This window comes from Pelobates fuscus, chromosome 1 (genome assembly GCF_036172605.1).
Source record: "Pelobates fuscus isolate aPelFus1 chromosome 1, aPelFus1.pri, whole genome shotgun sequence".
NCBI classification, from domain to species: Eukaryota; Metazoa; Chordata; class Amphibia; order Anura; family Pelobatidae; genus Pelobates; species Pelobates fuscus.
Window position 1 is genome coordinate 392,329,108 of NC_086317.1, and position 12,553 is coordinate 392,341,660.

The window sequence follows — 12,553 nt, forward strand, 5'->3', positions numbered from 1 at the left end:
TCTATAGGTCTAGATTTTCTACCCACCAGCAAGCTGTAATCGGCTCATCACCTCAATACTGAATCCTTATACCTCATAACCATAGTCGGTGCGAAGCCTATGATAATACACCTTTCACTCTCCCCTACCCAAAGCGCAGAACACCACTATTCATTAATATTTTCTTTCCATTTAAAAAAAAAGTGCAGCAATCTCAACGTGTATAATATTACTTCCTGTGACACTCTATATTGCTCTTTATTGACATGTTTATGTTTCCTATGTACTTAACAATGCACTACCAAAATAAAGAATTAAAAAAAAAAAAAAATACAGAATAATAAAAAAAAAAAATGCAACTTTAAAACTTTACTGATATGGTGACCAACAGCTGCTGTAACATCACGAAGGCCTAGTCTAACATACGGAGATCGTAGACAGCAGGCTACAGTGCATATAATGCCTATGATATGTCGCAACCTGATTGGACATTAACACATTTTGTAGGGTTATATCCTTGGGTTAAAGGGTTAGACCAGCCTCCATGACCACTTCTGGTTTCAGAAGTTGAGCAAGAAAATCGTGCGTGTAGCGTTTCTGATTGAAACACTGCCTATGCAGAGATATCGTAACTTTTCTGCCAAGGTCTTGCACCCCGGCACATATCACTCTGTTCCAGACTGCCTAATGTCAACTCTGTGCAAAAACGATGTCTGACGTCAGTACGCTCTGCGTGCTGGCAACAGACTGAATGAGATCATTCACTTGTAGGCAGTGCTGTGAACACTCCTGCAATGTGAAGCCCTCTGGACTGTGTATGTGAGACTCAAACTCACTGCGTGCATCAATACTCCCTCTCTCTACCAGTGTCAGCCTACTACTGAATCGTAAAATAAGCCCTGCCTCCAGTAGTGTTAGTCCTCTTCTGAATGAATACTCCCTCCCTCCACCAGTGAACATACACAACATACGGCAGTGTACCATGAAATGCGTCAGGTAGAAAAGCACGGAGTTTGATGCTTTTCTATGTGAAGAAGTTGGTTGGTGCTTTTGCTACTCTCATCTCATGTACACCAGAGATTGTGGTGAAAAGGGGGAGCTAATGCATATGCACTTTTATAACTCCAATATGGACAATGACTTTCCAGGTTCTCAGCTACAAGTTGTAATTCGAATACAATGTCTAACAATGTCTAACTATGGGAACTCAATAAAAATTGTGATATTAAAACAAAAATGTTTTATGATTATCATTTTAGCATTATGTAGCATCAATAACATTTATCTTTTAATAATAAAAATTGTATGTAATGTCTATTGTTGGGAATTCCTGCTTTCTTCTGTATTTGAACATTATTACACGTTAAAGAATAACTGTCATCTCAAAACTATATTTTTAATGTAATAATCCATAAATCAAGTTTTGAATGTAAATAGGTTTTTAAAAATTAAGTATATGTAAAATAAAATGAGAAAAACTCATCACTAAGTTTAGTATACGACAGGATCCTACAGCTATATGCATGTACCTAGGGGCAGACAGTGTTTGAAAAATTACTGTTAGTCTCTATGGTCTTCCCTGCTTCACTCCATGCACAGAAGCAGGGAAGACCATAGAGACTAACTGTTGGTTTTCAAACACTGTCTGACCCAAGGTGTATGTATATGTCTGAAGGATCCTGTAATATACTTAAGGTAAAGATTAGTTTTTGTTTGTTTTTTACATATATTTCCTTTAAAATATATATATATTTCCGATCATAACTTGATGAAAGGATTATTATATTAAAAATATTAGTTGACCATCAAACTAAAACTCCACCTGCTACAGGTTTGCTTCAATGTTGCAACTCAAGACTGTTCCAGACCATGATATGGGGTACTAAATATGAAAGATTGATGCCCACATCTTTCCTGTACACAGAGTGGATTGCGATGCCCTGGGCCTAGGCAGAATTTCAGATTAGGGCCCTCGTCTAGAGCTCTGAGCTGCATCACCCATATTTAATTACCTCTGTTCATCTTCCTCCATGCTAATTATCCCTCTGCCTCCATATTGTCTCTCCTTCAGCTGCCATCTTGTCTCTCCCTCGTACTGTCCCTCCTCTTTCCATCCATAGTATCTGTCCCTCCCCTTCTATATAGTGTTACTTGCTCTGCCCCAACTGTATCAGTCCCTGGTGCCAAACTGTTTCCTCCTCCATCCTCATTTTTTCACCCCTTCTGTTGCCCCACAGTTTCCCACCATAGTGTTCCTTTCTCTGTCCTCCAACAGTTTCTCCTACAGCCCTCCATGGTCTCTCTCTCCATGCCCCCCAATAGGGCCTCTTCCACTATGCCCTATAGTGTCTCTCCCTCTTTCCAAATCAAAGTGGCTCTCCCTCTGCAATCCCTCTAGCAAATTGTAAACACTGAGTGAATGCAGCCATCCCGTGAGAAAAGGGAGCAGGGTTTTGGCAAACTACAAACTGGATTTGATTTGCCACATTTTTTTGTTGTTGCAGCAATGGCTTTCTTTTCATCACATATCCTTGACCATGATTTTTAGAGCATTCCCCATAGTTGTCTCCAGAACCTTTAGTTTCTTGGTTGCTTGCCTAACTAATGCCCATCTTAGCTGGTCACTAAGCTTTGGTCAACAGCATTCTCTATGTAGAGTTAGAGTAATGACTTATTCTTCTCTTTCGTACTATAGATTTAATAGATATCCAAAGTATGAATTTGTTTATTTTTTAACTTAACCCCGATATTTACCCTCTAGAACTTTATTCTGGACTTGGTTTGAGAGCCCCTTGGTAATTATATTGTTGTTGATATACGGTTTAAATTTCACCTCTATACAGTTTGAAAATATTTCACTTCTTTACAGTTTGAAATTTAGTGGATACCGTGTCGAACAAACTCTGTTCATAGAAAAGTGTATGTTAAATTCATAAACGTGGACTCAATGCAACTAACTACGTGGTTTCCAAGGTTATTACAGATTCACATAGCAAAGAGAGACAATGCACTACCAAAAAATATTTGGTAGTGTTTGGGTTTTTACACCTGTATGACTATATCAAAATATTCTTCACCTTTAAAGTTTTAGGTAACCATGTAAATCACTGTTTGTAAAAAAAATACCAGTAAAAATCAATATTAACTCCGTTTTGTGATGCTACATGACACGCAAAATCAATGGGGTAAATACCGGTACTAATTAAATGCACAGACGGTATATAGCTCTGCTATAATTTAGTGATTGACTCTCTTAAGGCTGTGGTTCCCAACCTTTTTTTGGACAATGAACACTTCAATGAGTGAAAAATGTAATTGGCATACATACAGAGTTATTTACTACAGCGTGAATTCAAGGTGAATTCAACTCTAAGGTCGAAATAACCGAACTGGAACAATTCTCTTAGTCAGCTGCTTTCAGTTTGGCTACTTTTGCCTTAAATTTAACATTCATCTTGAATTCTCACTTTAGTGCATAATTATGCTACTTTTTTCACTCTTACCTTTATCAAAAGTGTATAAATGTCACATTTACTTTATAGTTTACACTAGAGAACAATGCATATGTCTAGCCATTGTTATGGGCAAATGCAAATATTACAAGTTATTAGCCTAGATTTAATATGTCTGTCTGAGAGCCACTAAGGGAACATTTTTGGACAAATGTAAAGATTGCTGTTTCTCAGATAGGGCAATATTTACAAAAACAGAGAATACGGGAACACTGAGAATGGGCATAAATTTAGTAGCTTGCCCTTTGGTTAGTCCCTGCTCAGGCCCCCTATCCCAAAGATTTTTTTGTTCAGTTGTGCAATTACAGAGATAACCTATACAATTTGCATATCAAACTGGTCCCTCAAAGAAGGGCAGTCCAGATCTGAAATGCTGTGAATGGTTCCCTCGACATGAGAGATTCAGCAACCCTAGACACTGTCCGAGAAAAAGGGGTGACATCTGTTCACCAAAACCACTACATTAATATGTAGTGGATATATTGTAATTCAGCTTATTTTTTTCAACCAAGTTATGTGTCTTTTGCCCAATTACCTACATTCACTTTTGTTTTATGAACAAGATATTTTATAACTAGTATTAAAAAGGGGGACTCTAATGAGAAAAATAGTTTTACTACATGTGTATATAGAATATTCTCATAGAACTTACTATAAGTGAAGGTTATAAACTAAACCCACTGGACACTCAGATTAAGACTGATATTGTCCATTGGGCATTTCTCCATAACACATGAGTGGGTAAGATTAGCATCCTGAACATGAATTTTCTTCCCAGTTTAAATTTACTTATTTTTTACTTTAATCATTCTGATCTCCAAACTGCGTGCATTATTTGTCCTTCTATAATTCATGTTTCCCCAATATGGTTGGCAGAAGATAAAACATACCCTAAATGGAAGCTGTGGGGTAAAACATAGCCTTATTATTAACTGATTATATAGAAAATGCTATAGAAAAAGAATGCAGAAAAAAATTAAAAGTTACTGACATTTAAAGCTTCGCTTGATCACTGGCAGATCATCAAGGAAACCACTATTGTCCCATGATTTATAGAATAGGTAGTTTTTGTCCAAGATCATTTGAACTAATTCATTGGGATACATGAAGCTGCTCTATAAACTGAGATCAGCCATACAGCGACAGCTAGCAGTTTACACATAGCCTGCTTCACTGTTTAGTGAACAAAGTTATGTTCTACTATCGACAGAGCCTTAGTCGTAACACTTCTCTTAGCACACCGTCCAGTCTTAACATGCACGGTCTGCAGCTCGGCTCTCACTCATTGTATAAAAAAAGAATACATTCCAAGTTATACATGAGGCGTGCAAACACTGCACACAAAACTTGGAGAAAGTTGACATTGGGCATTTAGGCTGCTTGAAGGGACACTATAGCACCCAGACCATCTTCATCTCACCGCAATGTAACACCTTATGGTGCTTTTACGATCAGAGCTGAGTTTGAGTCCGTTCTCAACGTTCAACATCGTCGCACATTGCATGAGGACGTCATACATTCAATGCTTCTCTAGGAGAAGCAATGGATTGAATGCTTCTCTGAGAAGCATATGATTGGTGAATCATGATGATTGCTGCACACGTCCATTAAGTCCACAATGCTTCTCAATGAGAAACATTTGCTTAGACAGATATCTTTTCAGGCTTTATGACATCAGCAGAGGAGGATCTGGCTGCACAAAAGAGGTATTGTGCTGGTTTATAAGTAGATAATGAATTAATTTCTAAATCATTTTTGAAGTAAAAAGGGGGCCCTGAAATAAAAAAAAAAAACACACTGAGGTAAAACAATATGTGTTTATTTCACACACTGTTTTTTTTAATAGAGACTCAAATTGGTGCAGTCACGGTGCTTACAGGGACCCTTTCAAGTGTACATGGGAGTAACGGGTGTTCTGACACTACTGTGTTCGCAGTAAATAAAATGTGCTGGGATGAGCATTTTTGCTGTTTTTGTTTTTGTCATTTATGCAAATCTGCATGGCAGAATAGGGGTCCAGTAATGGGAAAGTCCTATCAGATCCAATCCATTTGGCAGGTATGCTGTATCTGTAGATATCAGTGGTAAGAATACTCAGTAAGGGCAACAAATATGTGGAATAATCTGCCTAAAGAGGTTGATTTATTAGATTATGTTCAGATTCCTAGACAACGTCTATATGCTTTTTAAAAAAAAAAAAAAACATAATATTGAAGAATATAAAAGTTGATAGGTGGAGTAACAGCTTGTTGATCCAAGGAGAAATCTGACTGTTGGTTTTCCATTGAGATAATTTTGATGTTTGTAGAACAGGAAGAAAATTGCCTTTTTTAGCATTCTTTGTACAGGGGGCAGACTGCACTGTACAAGTCTATCAGTTATTACTATACCTGATCAACCACTACATTAAAATCACCTCCTAATATCATGTAGGTTCCCCTCGTGCTGCCAAAACAGCTCTGATGCGTCTAGGCATGGACTCCACAAGACTTCTGGACGTGCTGTGGTATCTGGCACCAAGACATTAGCTTGTCTTAAAGCTCTGCAAGTTTTGAGGTGGGGTCTCCATGGATCACAATTCTTGTTCTAGCACATCCCACAGATGCTCAATTGGATTGAGTTCTAGGGAATTTGAAGGTCAAGTCAACACCTGGAACTCTTTGTCATGTTCCTCAAACCATTCTTGAACAATTTTTGCATTGTGGCAGTGTTGATTATCCTGCTGAAAGAGGCCACTGCCATCAGCGAGCAACATTGTGTGCTTGGTCTGCAACAATCTCTAGGTAGGTGGTACTTATCAAAGTAAAATCCACTTGAATACCAGGAAGCAAGGTTTCCCAGCAGAACATTGCCCAGATTATAACACTGCCTCTGCCGGCCTGCCTTCTTCATCTTGTGCCATCTCTTCTCCAGGTAAACGATGCACACAACCAGCTATCCACCTGATCTAAAAGAAAATGTGATTCATGAGACCAGGTAACCTTCTTCCACTGCAGTGCTCCATGGTCCATTGCTGAAGCTCACGTTACCACTGAAGGCACTTTAAGAGGTGGACAGTGGTTGTCATGATGCACCCTTATGCAGCCTCGTAAGCAGCAAATTGCAATGTACTGTATGTTGACACCTCTCAATCACGGCCTGCATTATGTTTTCCAGCAATTTGAGCTACAGTAATTCTTTTGTGTGACGGGACCAGGCGGGCTAGCTTTAGCCATCCACGTGCATCAATGAGCTTAGAGCACCCATGACCCTGATGGCGGTTAACCGGTTGCCCTTCTTTGCATCACTTTTGGAAAGTACTAACCACTGCATACCGGAATCACCCCATAAGAATTGCTATTTTGGAGATGCTCTGACCATGTTGTTTAGCCATCACTATTTGGCCCTTGTCAAAGTCATTTAGATCTTTTCACTTTCTCACTTTTTCCTGCTTACAAAACATCAAATTCAAGAACTGACTGTTCACTTGCTGCCTAATACATCCCACCCCCTGACAATTGCCATTGTAACGTTATAATATATGTTATAAACTTCACCTGTCAGTTGTTTTAATGTTGTGGCTCATCAGTGTATGAATCTAGCTAAATAAAAGGCATTGTCCACAGTTGAATTATGAAAAAAATACCATTAGCCAGAACCCACTTTGATCAATGAAGCTTGGATATTTTTTCACCTGTTTGTATAACAGTTTTGAGAAGCATCTGATTGGTGGAGTGTGGCGATTGCCGCACATGTTCAATAGGTATGCTTCTCTCTGAGAAGAATTTGATTGGATCAGAGAACACCTCTAAGGATGATCTCAGAAGAGGACAGGTGACTGCTGGGAGGATACTGCCCGGAGCTGGCTTACCGTTGAATTTGTGCTATATATATATATATATATATATATATATATACAGTCAGGTCCATAAATATTGGACATATACAAACTGTTGTAATTCCTACACCGTTCACCTGATTTGGATGTAAATACCCTCAAATTAAAGCTGAAAGTCTGCAGTTAAAGCACATCTTGTTTGTTTCATTTCAAACCCTTTGTGTTGGTGTATAGAGCCAAAAAGATTAGAATTGTGTCGATGTCCCAATATTTATGGACCTGACTGTATAAATTACACACACGTACATATATGAGATTAAGCGTCTTGTGTCTAAATGTACGTTTGTATTTTTTCTCCCTTATTTAATATTTAACATACCTATTTTTTTATGGATCAGCACTTCATCCTTTTAAATCTTTTGTTTTATTACACTGAAGAACACATAAAAAAATAAATATACTTATTTTTAATGTTAGATTGTTCATTACAAGTAGGTAATAAAATACCAATATTGGTTATTTGTCTGATTCGGGTTTAGTGCAGTGAAACAATAGAATTCAAATAGCTGAACGGCTAGTGCATGAATACTGGGTATTTGATATAACTCATGGGGAACAGTATAACTATAATAGCTGCTTATACTGAAAAAAAGTACGAAAGTATACACAGTATGTCTTTCAGCTTTGTTGGGAGATTAAAGGGACACTGAAGCACCATAACCACTACAGCACATTGTAATGGTTGTGCAAGGCACCCCAGACCGAATTCTAAAATGGCACAGAACGTACAGCTGTTCTTCTGCTAATTTCACTCTTTGTCATGTTAAGTATAAACCCTGCTGAATTCTAGAGCGTAGAGTCATCAATGACCTCAAGGAGAAGTCAGATTGTACTGGATCTTGAAGCAAATTTGGTATCTGCAAATTCCAACAGCATTACCAAACATTTCTCCCTTGACACAACATGTTTCGCAGGCTGCCAAGGAATATGGAATCTCCAGCAGCATAAGTTGGGGAGTCTTTAGAATCGCTGCCAGTCACGTTACTGAACATTGGAGTAGGTATAGGTAGGATTTTCATACCCAGAAATGCACCGTCAGAGCACCACAGCCAGTTATCCCTGGGGTTCAAAGTTCTTGGGGGCGACCTAACTTTCAGACTACATTTTATTCAATAAAAATTCAAACCTACATGCCAAGTCAGATCTTGCCCAGCTGGTATTTACGTGCTATAAAATTGAATTGGGCATTGGTAATACAGGTTTAACCCTTTAAGTGCCAAGAGTAAGAGTGAAAAATCATATAATTAGGGATTCTTGCTAATCTCAGAAAAACTAATAGAATATGGGACCAGTGCGCTTGTTGCACCAGAATATGTTTTTACAGTATCTGAACCACAGGATAACAATTACAGTAGTAATGATGGGAACATGTTTATGATATACTATCATTGCTTTCTCTGAAAACAGTGGAATGACGTGGATTGGCTCAAAATATATGTCACTTTTTTTTCTCTACAATCCCTAAGCAACTCTAGGATTTTTTTCCCAGTTTAAATGTACTTTTTAAAATGATACTGATCTCCAATCTGCCTGCATTATAATCCATGGTTACCTAATATGGTTAGCAGAAGATAAAAAAATACAAAGGAAGACACTATTGTCCCATAAACTCCCGCACAACCATGATGGATGGCTATTTAGAGATGAGTAATTTATGTGGATTTTATTTTTATGTGAAGGGTGCTCAGCTCTAGCAATTAACTATAATTTGTTAGTTTAGCTGAGAATCATGGGAGTAACAGTCCACAGCATTTTGAAAGCAATAACTCCCTTGAGACCAAGCCCCCCTTAATTCTAAACCCAACCCATCACTTCACCATAATGACCCCTTAAACTTACCCTAGAGTGTGTTATAAATAATGTCAATTTAAATTCACAATTTAAAAAGATACCTTTAACCCCTTAAGGACACATGACATGTGTGACATGTCATGATTCCCTTTTATTCCAGAAGTTTGGTCCTTAAGGGGTTAAAACAGTATAGTATAATCCACAAAATTACCCTTTTGAGGCTATGCACAAAACAAAAAGAACATTGGAAATGAAATTGTCATATCCTTACCACAAAAAAATAAAAAATAAAATTAAAAAATCCCCTCCAGATCAGGACAGTCAACTTCCGGAATGGAGAAGGTTTGGGAAGATGAGGATTTTAGAGTATAGCAGCTGGGACACAGGATGTTGCCCAGCCCTGCAGCTGCTATTATATTCTTATATATTATATTTCCAATTCCAGGATCAGAGACAGACAGATACAGTAAACTCTGAAAGGAATAGCGCACCTCAGCAGATGGGACACATGGAGAGGTATCACCTACACACACATTCACACTGCAATTCTGCTAACACCCCTCTACAACATACAAATACACAAACCTCCCACACACCGCTACATCACATGCAGTCAAAGAGGATCACGAATCAGTCCTGGCTCCTTGCAGACACCCCCACTTCCCCCTCCTCTTTTTTTTTTTTTTTTAGCAAAGCTCACAAGCTCAGGCAACAGCTCAAATTGGCCAAGCCTGTTTTCATTCAGAAGCTGCCAGTGTTTTGTTATTTCTGTTTCTTTAAACCCGTCATGATAAATCCCATACAGCCAGATCTCAGACTAAGTGGGCTGGGCCCATTATCATTATCTTACAGCCCTGAGGCACCAGCACCCTAACCAGCTCAAAATACAGGAAGCTAGTATGATTTTGACATTTTAATTATTGCACACAGTGATGTCTAAACAATGAAATATCTAAACTGCTGCACTCTGTGAAACATGGCAGTCCTATTACTGTAAGGGGAGTTATTCTTACAGCTAATGATGCGTTTAGGGTAGCCAAAGGGATCTCAGATCCAGAGTCATCCTTGTGACCATTCCAAAGTGGCATACTGATTATGGAGGAGCTGGTCCTGCCTTCTCCAAATGTTAGGTGGTCAAATATTCACTCAAATATGGACAATCTTGGGCTCTTTTAACGAAATTGTTTTATTTTTAACCATGGCTGTTTCTAGGAGGTCTATGCTGTGCGTAAACAATGTACTTTAAGTTTTATACCCCCCTCCATAATCAAATTGACCCCCATCACTGCCTAGTCTAGTGACTAAGACAGCAGATTGATGACTAATTATTTGCTGGATAACCCTGTGGGCCCAGGACATACTTGAAAACGAGAGTAATCTCAATGTATTCTTTCTGGTAAAATATTTTATAAATACATAGCAGAGGGTTCCATTGGAACACTCAGAAGTTCCGCTGGTAACCTAACCCACAGTGTGCTATAGTTGCCTCAGATTTGGCCAATGGTTGCTGAATGCCCCTTACTACTCTCCCCAGGTGCCCTTAAAGACTACACGTAGGACCTGCCATGCTCAGCAGTAGTGAAAAGCACGATGATATTTCTAGGACCCAGCAGACAAACACTACTGCCGAGCAGCTGCAGGAAATAGACAGGAGCTGCTTCCAAAGTGCTGTGTTAGAAGGGCGAGGAGGGGGGCGGATGAGAGCAGAGGGGGAGGAGGGTGAATGAGGACGCAGAGGTGTAATGGGGGGCAGGTAACTCACCTGGAGAGCCTGTCTGTAGCAGAAGTGTAATGAAGGGTTAGGTAGGAGTGTTGCTCGGTCGCTTCCTCCCTCCCTCTCTCTCTCTCTCTCTCTCTCTCTCTGTGGATGTGTCTCAGTGGAAGCAGGTGGCTGTTATTGCTTTGCTGCTGATGTCACTGTATTCACAGCCCGTCATTTCCATCTTGCAGCTAGATTAACATGAATTATTTAAAGATGCAGGATCTATTTTCATGATTAGAGAGAGGGGTTAGAGAGCTGGGAGAAGGGCTATTTATTTGCTAGTATAGCTTGAGCTAAGTGTAAGGGGGGTGTGGTGTTTAACTCCTTTTTTACTGTCAAGGAACTCACTTGGAATATTTTTTATTTATTTTTTGTTATTTTTATTCTGCAGCGGGACAAAAATGAAACCAAGTAATGGTCGTAGAGGAATAATCATGTTACAAAACAGTTTTATATCTAAAGAGAGAATAAAGTTAAAGGACAATCCATCAGCATGGTAGTGGGCAATTGTTTAGTAGGAAATCACAGAATACAGTTGTGCTCAAAAGTTTGCATACCCTGGCAAAAATTGTGAAATGGTGGCATTGATTTTGAAAATATGAGTGATCATGCTGAAAATATTATATTATTGAACGATAGTGATCATATGAAGCCATTTATTATCTCATAGTTGTTTGGCTCCTTTTTAAATCATAATGATAACAGAAATCACCCAAATGGCCCTGTCAAAAGTTTACATACCCTTGAATGTTTGGCCTTGTTACAGATACACAAGGTGACACAAACAGGTTAAAATGGCAATTAAAGGTTAATTTCCCACACCTGTGGCGTTTTAAATTGCAATTAGTGTCTGTGTATAAATAGTCAATGATTTTGTTAGCTCTCACATAGATGCACTGAGCAGGCTAGATACTAAGACATGGGGAGAAGAAAAGAACTGTCAAAAGACCTGTGTAACAAGATAATGGGACTTTATAAAGATGGGAAAAGATATAAAAATATATCCAAAGCCTTGAAAATGCCAGTCAGTACTGTTCAAACACTTATTAAGAAGTGGATAAGTCGGGGATCTGTTAATACCAAGCCAAGGTCAGGAAGACCAAGAAAGATTTCAGCCACAAATGCCAGAAGAATTGTTCGGGTTACAAAGAAAAACCCACAGGTAACCTCAGGAGAAATACAGGCTGCTCTGGAAAAAGACGGTGTGGTTGTTTCAAGGAGCACAATAAGAGGATACTTGAAGAAAAATTAGCTGCATGGTCGAGTTGCCAGAAAGAAGCCTTTACTGCGCCAATGCCACAAGAAAGTCCAGTTACAATATGCCCAACAACACCTTGACACACCTCACAGCTTCTGGCACACTGTAATTTGGAGTGACAAGACCAAAATAGAGCTTTATGGTCATAACCATAAGCGCTATGTTTAGAGAGGGGTCAACAAGGCCTTTAGTCAAAAAAATACCATCCCCACTGTGAAGCAGTGAGCTCGCTGCTTCTCCGAGCTGGAGACGCACTTAAGCAAACTGGGACTTGCAGAATCTCCCCAGATGGCGGCATCGGGTCTCTTCCGACTGGATCCCTCTGTGGTACCAGAGTTCATTCCTCGACTATCCCGACGTCCAACATATCCACA

The 12,553-nt window shown here is 39.1% G+C and overlaps 1 protein-coding gene across 2 annotated transcripts in view; it reads right to left on the reverse strand.

Moving 5' to 3' along the window:
- The window catches only part of BAZ2A (bromodomain adjacent to zinc finger domain 2A), a 74,176-nt gene extending 63,189 nt beyond the window's left edge, over positions 1-10,987 (reverse strand). For both annotated transcript variants that reach the window (XM_063427027.1, XM_063427013.1), the window contains exon 1: positions 10,922-10,987. The gene's annotated coding sequence lies outside the window, so the exon portion shown is untranslated. The remainder of the gene's footprint in view (positions 1-10,921) is intronic.
- Between the last annotated feature and the right edge of the window lie 1,566 nt (positions 10,988-12,553).